The sequence below is a fragment of the Otolemur garnettii genome, unplaced genomic scaffold (assembly GCF_000181295.1).
Source record: "Otolemur garnettii isolate 467f Iridium unplaced genomic scaffold, OtoGar3 scaffold00020, whole genome shotgun sequence".
NCBI lineage: Eukaryota > Metazoa > Chordata > Mammalia > Primates > Galagidae > Otolemur > Otolemur garnettii.
The window spans coordinates 17,958,178-17,967,291 of record NW_003852415.1 but is presented as its reverse complement, the minus strand read 5'-3'; positions in this window follow the sequence as shown (position 1 = coordinate 17,967,291).

Genomic DNA, 9,114 nt, shown 5'->3' with positions numbered 1-9,114 from the left:
ATGGGCACTTGGGCTTCTTCCATGACCTGGCAATTATGAATTGGGCTGCAATAAACATTCTGATACAAATATCTTTGTTGTATTGTGATTTTTGGTCATCTGGGAATATACCCAACAAAGGAATTGCAGGGTCAAATGGCAGGTCTATTTTTAGTTCGACCCACAAAAACTTCAAAGCAGCAATTGTAAATAGAATGAATTAGAGGAAAGTGTATTGAAAGAATACAGAATGAGATACTAAACACTTGCATACATATTACCCAGCTTTATCAAATCTTAACATGCCGTATTTTCTAAACAACAAAAAGTCTTTTTATTAAAGAAAACTTTGAACATAGACATAAAAGTAGGGTAACATAATAAGTCCATGTACCCATTGCCAGGTTGGGTACATAGATGATCAAATAATAGATAATGCATGCCTCTCCTGGTCCTGAATTCTCCAAGAATGTTGTTGAAATTTGACATCCTATCTGGATACACAGAGAAGTTTACATGGGTTCAGGCCGGTGAGGCTTGGAGGTGCCTTGACCAATCCCTGGACCCTGAGCCTGAGGTCTCTATACCTTGGACCTTCCCTGGCGTGAGCTGCTGGGTCAGCTGGTGTCCACTGCTGCCCCAGGGGAATACAGGACATAGTCCTCACTTGCAGAGCACAGGCAGCAGGAAGCTGGGGTCACTCTTGGGTCTCTCAAGGCTCCTCTCCCCCCCACTTCCACTCTTACCAAGTTGGAAGTGCAGGGAAGCAGAGCCCAGGTGTTCTCCGATTCTCCCTCAGCTAATCTGGGGTTCCTACCTGGTTCTAATTTCAACTCTTAACCTCTGCGTTGAACTCAGGTGGTTTCTTACTCCAAATTCATCCTCTGATCCTCTCTAGTTCTTGACTTCTGCCTCAAATTCATGATTATTATTTGGTTACAGAAAAGCTATTCTGATACCATAAAATTTCTCTACCCTATGACTTTAGAAAATCTTTCTTCCAGGAGGGAGGAGTGGGGAAGGGATTAGCAGAGAGAGGGAAGGAGGGAGGGGCGTGGGGTCTTGGTGTGTGCCACACCTTTTGGGGGCAAGACATGATTGTAAGAGGGACTTTACCTAACAAATGCAATCAGTGAAACCTGGTTTCTTCTACCCTCAATGAATCCCCAACAATAAATTTAAAAAAAAAAGAAAATCTTTCTTCTAGCAAAGCCTGTGTTTCAAGACCGTCTCACTGTAGACTCAAAAAAGTCTAATTTGAAATGAAATTATCATCCTTTTGCTGTCATACTTTCTCATCCTAGCCAACCTCCAATACAGCTTTAGATTTGTCGTGTTAGAATAGAATGTTCCTTAGTGCAATCCCAGGGGTGATTAGAAATCATATCCAGAGATTAACATGTCAACTCAAAAGAAACTCACCAAGTGCCCATGGATCTGGGTCCCAGGTATCCTAAAGAAAAGGCAGGTTAAGGGAGAGGGGGGGAGAGGAAAATTCATACTTTTAATATACATGGTAAAGTGAAAAAATCTATTAAAACTCATTTTAAATTTAATTATATACTTCACAAACAGGTAACCAGAAAGAAGAGTTAATGAACTTCGACGAACCCATACTCCAGTTTTGACAATTAACACGTAATCCAAGTTTTGCCAATCTTTTTTACCCTGCACTATTTTTAGTATGACTTTCTAACTGACAAAGATATACTGGAAATCATCAGACCTTACAAAATTAACAATAATTATTTTTAAAAATGTATTTTTATTTTATTTTTTGAGATGGGATCTTGCTACATTACCCAGGCTGAAGTACAGCAGCATGATCACGGCTCACTATAGCCTTGAACTCCTGGGTTCCAGCGATCCTCCCACCTCAGTTTTCTGCACAGCTAGGATTACAGGCTTAAGCCACTACACCTGACAACAATAACTCTTCATTATTATCTACCGCCCAGGCTATATTCAGATTATCTCATTGTACAGGGTGTCTGCACATGAACTTTATGGACACCCCGTATTATGCATCTTTCCACATACTTGGTCAATTCAAATCAGGATCCAAACCCAACCCAAATGTTGCCTTTGTGTGTTATGTTTCTGTGCCAGTCATTCGCCTCTGCTATCAGATCCACTCATTGTCCTGTCCCTTCCTTGTTCTCTAGTGTCCTGCAAACTATTCTTTTCAGGTTCTTTTGCCAACTGGCTTCCAGATGAGTTCAGCCAATGGGAAGTATGCGTGGGACACTTGAGGGATGGGAGGAGGGGGAAAGCCAAGTCATTTCTCTCAGCTCTCTGCCTTTGGCAGTGATTGTATCACCTCAGTGAACCAAGTCCCCTGCAGCGTCCACAATGATCCATGTCTTATAGGTGGCCCCAGCTCCTGGGCTCTGGTAATACCATGCCACCGTCTTCTGTAGCCCCACAGGACGTAGTGGCTTCTGGATATCACATATCTCCAGGCTGCTTCAAGATTCCATCTGGCTCTCAGCTCTTTTAACACTTTGGTAACTATTTCCCTGTATTAAATTCCTCTGTCAAACCACCTGGTCTAGGCTGTTTTTCCCTGGACAGACCCTGATTGATACTGGCATTTCCCCCTCTCTTTGTATTTCTTTACACCTCTCTTTTTTTCTTCTTTTTTCCTATTGATTGTTCCTCATGGATCTTTTAATTTTTTCCTCTGTTCTCTATATTTCTTGCAAATTGGTAGTCAAGTTAGATCTAGAGCCATGCTGGGCAATATGAGAGCCACTAGCCACATATAGGTATTTAAATATAAACTTTTTGTTAAATTTAAATAAAAACATTCTTACTGGCCACATTTCAAGTGCTCACTGGCCACATGTGGCTAGTTGCTGCCATGCAGAACATTTCCTTCACGGCAGAACGTTCAGGTGGACGTTGCTGGTCTAGAAGCTTGATAGGTTCAGGTTCAATACTTTTAGGCAAGAATACCTAGGAGAGAAGACTTCATTAGGATGACTTAATAGCTGTTTAAAAATGATTTAGAGCCACTGAGAAAGTAACAATTTCTCATCAGAACCACCTGGGGCATTTGTTAAAAAGCAGTTTCTTTGGTCCCCACCCCATAACCACGGGATCAAAATCTCAGAAAGTAGAAACTGGTATATGAATTTTCAGAAGCATCTCAGATGACTCTGTTGCACTTTGACAGTTGAAACCACAATAAACTTTTCACACTTGTATTCTAACTATAAAAATGGAACAACTATGGAGGAGGCTACTAGGTACAACTGCAATGACTTGAAGGTGGGGAGAAGGAGATGTATGTTTTAGAGTTGATATGCTTTCCCTCCCTCCCTCCCTCCCTTCCTCTCACTCTATCGCCCTGGGTATAGTGCCATGACATCATCACATCTCACAATAACCTCAGGCTGGTCTCAAACTCCTGAGCTCAGGCGATCCACCCACGTTGGCCTCCCAGAATGCTAGGATTACAGGGGTGAGCCACTGCATCTGACCTAGGGCTGATAGGTTTTAGAACATAGTTCACCATTTATGTGTAACTGTCATATCACTTGCTTACTATGGGCAATGCATGCATGTCTGTGACGGTTTTCACCAGCCCACTAAAAATGAGAAAAACTAGCAAGACAATGTTTCATAAGCTCAAACATTCAAGCTATGAGATATAGTCTCTCCAACATTTGTTATGAAAATTTCTTTCTCTTATGAAATATGATGATATACTATATGATGGCTGCATATATTTTGTTTTTATTTGGCAACATTGAAAGTTGACAACATAATATCATTCTCCCCACTTTTTTAGAGAGAGTTAATTTTACTGGGCTGGCAAATTCAAGAATCTGGGATCCACTAATATGGTCTCTCTTACATGGGTTGTAATAGGAGCCTCATACCATTTACAGTTACATTAAATATATTAGGTTTTCCCCAAACCTCAATTGAAATTAAGTGTCAGAAAATAGAATAGGAATAAAACAAAAGTGGCAAACTGAAGAGTGTCATTAACTATTCCTTGAATGCAAATCTGGGGCTCCAAAGCAAAGAATCTGCTTGCCTAAAATCTTTATAGTATAGATCTCATATTTTGCACCTGATTATATGTTAAAACCACAGTCAGTTGAAACAATCCATAAGAAAAGCTAAATTTCCTGGAAATTCCAGGTATGGGCAGAAAATCCTAACGTTCTCCAAGTAAAGTTGGTTGCATTAAAAGACAGTTAAAACCACAGTAATGGGGAAAGAAATTCTGTATCAAAAGTTAGGAAACCTAGGTGCTCATCCCTGGTTGTGCCTCTGATTATATGATCTTCAGTAGTTTTCCTCTGGGCCTCAGTTTTCACATTTGTAAAGTTAGGGGGCTAAATGACTCAAAAGGGTCAAGATTCAGTCTCCCCCTCCAGACAGTGTCTTTTGTTTATACATTCCCAGGACTGGTGGGGACACTTCTTGTATACCCCCTTGGCCTTGACCTGTGTATACCTACTTGCATGATTGACCAATTGTAGTTAAAAAAAGTGAAAGAGAAAGGGACCTAAACCCTTTCAAGGGCCTACTGTGCATTGGCACCTGCTAGGTACTTTATAAACCATGGCTCCTTTACAATACCCTGATAGATTTTTATGCCAGTTCTGCATCTGAAAACTAAAATAAAGTTAAGTTTTAGAGCTGAGGTTAACAAACTTGCTTAAAAGCCATGGGTATCGTTGCTCATTCCTGTAATTCTAGAACTTTGGGAGGCCAAGGTGGGAGGATCACTTAAGGCTAGGAGTTTGAGACCAGTAAGAGCCAGGCCTCATCTCTACAAAAAAAAATATTAAAAAAATCAGCCAGGTTTGTTGGCAGGCACCTGTAGTCCCAGCTACTCAGGAAGCTGGGGCAGGAGGATTGCTTGAGCCAAGAGGTTGGGGTTGCAGTGAGCTATGATGATGTCACTGTACTCTAGCAGGGGGCAACAGAGTAAGATGCTGTCTCAAAAAACAAAAACAAATAAAACAAAAACTTGCATAAATAGGGGGATATATCATGTTCCTGACTAAAAGGCTTCAATATGAATGAAATGAAAGTTCTTGCCCAAAAGATTCTAAGAAGTTAATAGAATTCCAACTAATTTTCAGTAGGGTTATTTTGGAACATGGTGAAATAACTCTAAACATCATTTGAAAGAGGAAATGCTAGTAGGCAAGATTTTTTTTTTTTTTTTTGAGACAGAGTCTTGCTCTTTTCCCCAGGCTAGAGTCCTGTGGCATCAGCCTAGCTCCTGGCAACCTCAAATTCCTGGGTTCAGGAGATCCTCCTATTCCAGCCTCCTGAGTAGCTGGGACTACAGGCGCCTACCACAATGCCCAGCTATTTTTAGAGATGAGGAATTGTTCTTGCTCAGGCTGGTCTCAAACCTGTGAGCTCAGGCAATCCATCTGCCTTGGCCTCCCAGAGTGCTAAGATTACACGTGAGCCACCAAGCCCAGCCCTACCAAGAATCTTTTTGACCTTTTTTCAGGTCATAGGGAGTGAACTAATTACCCTGACTTGGTGCCTGATAAGTCATGAGAGTACATGGATTTGGGGAAATTTCCCTGAAGGAGTTGGACATTCCATTCTATGGAGCATGGGAGAAGTTAGGAATGGGAAGAGGGATTTATTCAAGAGTCATCTGCATCATGGGGACCCGTGAAGCTACGAGACCAGTGATTATTCCCAGGACTGGAAGGAAGTGAGGAAAAGTGGAGAGTTTGGATCAAACTCTGGAGGATTCTTTGGTTCAGGAGGAGAAAGAAAAGGCTGGAGAAAATGAAGTCAGATTTAGAGGGAAAACCTAAAGTCATGAATGCAAGGAAGGAGACAAGTCATCCACCCCTGGTACTTCACAGACAGAGGGAAATTTACAGATTCAGAAAAGGGTGTTGTGTTTGGCCAGGAGGAGATCACTAGGAATTTTAGAGAGCATCATTTGCAGTGAAGGGAGGGGGAACTTAGCCAGATTGTAGAGGGTTAAGGTGGGACTAGGTGGTGAAGGGTGGCTGAGACATGTACTCATTAGGAAGTCTGACAGAGGAGGAGAGAGGTAGCCTGGGGGGTGGGGGTGGGGATCTGGAACAACAGAAACTCCCATCACCCCCCAAGGTTAGGAAGACCTGTGGAGTGGAGCCTCTGCTCAACGCTGAACTCAGGTGTTGGCTGTTGTTTTAGTTTTCTCATTGTTTTGGCTCAAGTTTAAATAAGAAGTGAAAGGCCTACTAGTGCTCAAAAATGAGAGCGGGGGAGAGAGAGAGAAATGATGGAAAGGCCCATGGAGTTCTGGAATATTCCTGGAGAGCTAAGACTAACGGAGGGAACTAACCATGGAAGTAGTGAGTCAGAGAAAGCAGGCTGGCTAACATGGAAGGAATGAGGGCCCTAGGATCAAAGAGGCCTGGCTTGGGCTGGAGTTTGGACTGCTTATTACCTGTACTGCCCTAATCTCTCTGGGCTCATTTATCTGTAAAATGGTTTCCTAGTTCGCAGGTTATTGTGGGGGTCCAAGGGGAGGGTGCCTTTAAAGTCTTACATGATCATAGACACTCAATTAACGCCCCTTTTCTTGTTTTGCATTTGCTCATAGAAAGGCATTATGATGTACTGGTAATTATTTTTGGATGGTGGAAAGAAAATAAATAATTTAATATTACTAGTCAAAATAGATCACTAAATATACAATTGTGTGAGGTTTTCCACAATTTGACATATTACCTTTAAAAAAAAAATTGCTCGTTTATCTTCCAACCCAGAGCATAGTGAGCAAAGTGAGCTTTCCTGGAACTAGGAAGGTCTCATCCAGCAGATGATAGATAACCTCTTACATTTATGCCACAATTTATATTTTGTAAAACTGTTTTAGTGTTCTGATTGTATTTGACTCTGATGATGAAGGGCAGGGTAGATGTTGTGATGCCTAGTTTGCAAATGAAAAAGAAAAAAAATACTTAGAAAAAGAAGCTGCCAAGGGTCATCCAGCAGGTCATGCCAAACAAACTCCATTGTCTTTGAAAACAGACCTGCCAGATTAGGAAATGCCATGGGTAACATGTGCTTTGACATTAGAAGAACATTTGACAATTTCTTACAAAGTCTTTGTGGGCCAGGGGAACTGTTTTCAGAAATTGAAAGCTTGTTAGCTAGAAGAGGGAGGAGCTCAGAGTTGCAGAGGGGAGAATTAGCACCTATAGACAAGATGATTAAGGGAAGCAGGTTTGGGTTCAACTCAAGACAAAATTTTCTAATCATTTGAGCAGTTCAACAGTGAAACAGGCTCTTTTGTGAGGTTGTGATTTCCTTGCCCATAGAAAGGAATAATTTGCTATTTATTAAAGGTATTTAGGAGGGGATTATGGAGGAAGGGAATGGAAATTTGGACATAGTGATAATCATGAGAATAACAAACTTTTATTTCATTCCCACAACCCTGACAGGTAGGTGTTACCATCTCTATTTTGCAGATGAGTAAACAAGTGAGAGGTTAAGTGACTTGCCCCAAGTCACCCAACTGGTAAGTGGCAAAACCAAGACTCAGGCCCAAATCTTTTCTGGCAATCTTCATTTTCTCCCTTGTTCTCACCCTACAATTTCCTGATGGAAACACTCTCTGGTCTAGGATGGGTCCCTGGACAGTTTTGTTTCCCAAGGCTCTCAATTTGCTCTTGAGAAAACAGGCATATTGAGCTTCTTTCTTTCTCTGTCCTTTAGAAGGGTTGATAGTAGCAGGGAGGTGTGGGGACTAAGCAATTTAACACTCTACTCCAGCAACTAGTTTTTTGTTTTTTTTTTTTTTTTGAGACAGAGTCTTACTATGTCACCCTCGGTAGTTTGCCATGGCATCACAGCTCACAGCAACCTCAAACTCTTGTGCTTAAGCAAGTCTCTTGCCTCAGCCTTCCATGTAGCTGGGACTACAGCTATTTTTTTTGTTGTAGTTGTCATTGTTGTTTGGCAGGCCCTGGCCAGGTTCGAACCTGCCAGCCCCAGTGTATGTGGCTGGTGCCCTAACCACTGGGCTATGGGCGCTCATGTATTTTTTTTTTTTAACTAAATTAACCTCATATTTTGAATAGGTAATACATGTACGTGGTACAAAATTCAAATTATACCATAAGGCGAGCAATGAGGATCAGGTTTTCCCCATACCTGTTCTCCAGCATCCACCCAATTTCCCTCCTAGGAGACTGTTACACTCCGAGTGTTTATGTTTCCTCAAAACACGTATGCTGAAACCCTAACCCCCAATGTGATGGTTTTAGGAGGTGAGGAAGGTGATTAGGTCATGAGGTTGGAGCCCTCAGGAACAAACACCAGAGTGTTCAGTTTCCCTCCTTCCATGATGTGGGAACACAACAAGCAGAAGGCCATCTGCAACCTGGGGAGAACCAGCACCAGAAGCAGCTAGCCAGACTGGCACCCAGATCTGGACTTCCGGCCTCCAGGAGTGTTCATATTAAATGTCTGTTGTTTAAGCCACCCAGTCTACAGCATTGTTATAGCAGCCTGAACTAAGATAAACAATGCCAACAATGTCTCATGTAGCCTTCGTGAGATGTCTTTTCTGCGCTTGTGTGAGCAAGAAATTGTTATCTATGTTTTTCATAATTGGTGGCTTTACACACAGTTCTACAACTTAGGTCTTACACTTATTAATAATAGCTTTGTGTGAAGTTACCAATATTCTACTTTTTTGACTTACAAAATATATATTAGACATTCTTCAACATCAGCACATAAGAAGATGCTACAGGCTTGAGCCACTACTATTTCTGGCCTTTTTTTTTTCCTGTTACTAACACACATAAGACTTCACAAATGCTAAGTTCTATATACTCCTCTGTAACCAGCACCCAGATCAGTAATTAGAATATTATTAGCACCCAGAAGGCCCCGGGGCCCCCTTCCAGGCACGACCTGACTTTGAACTTTATATAAAGGAGTTGTCCAGTATGGACTCTTATATGCCTAGATTTTTTTTTTTTTATTGTTTGCCCAATAGTCCAATTTTGGAAGTCTCTTACGTTTCTTTTTTAACCCTATTGGTGTCGTACTGATGGACCTAAAGGGTATTTATACTCTTTTGCTATTATGAACCATGAGAGAATGAACAATTTTGTAAATACAACAGTT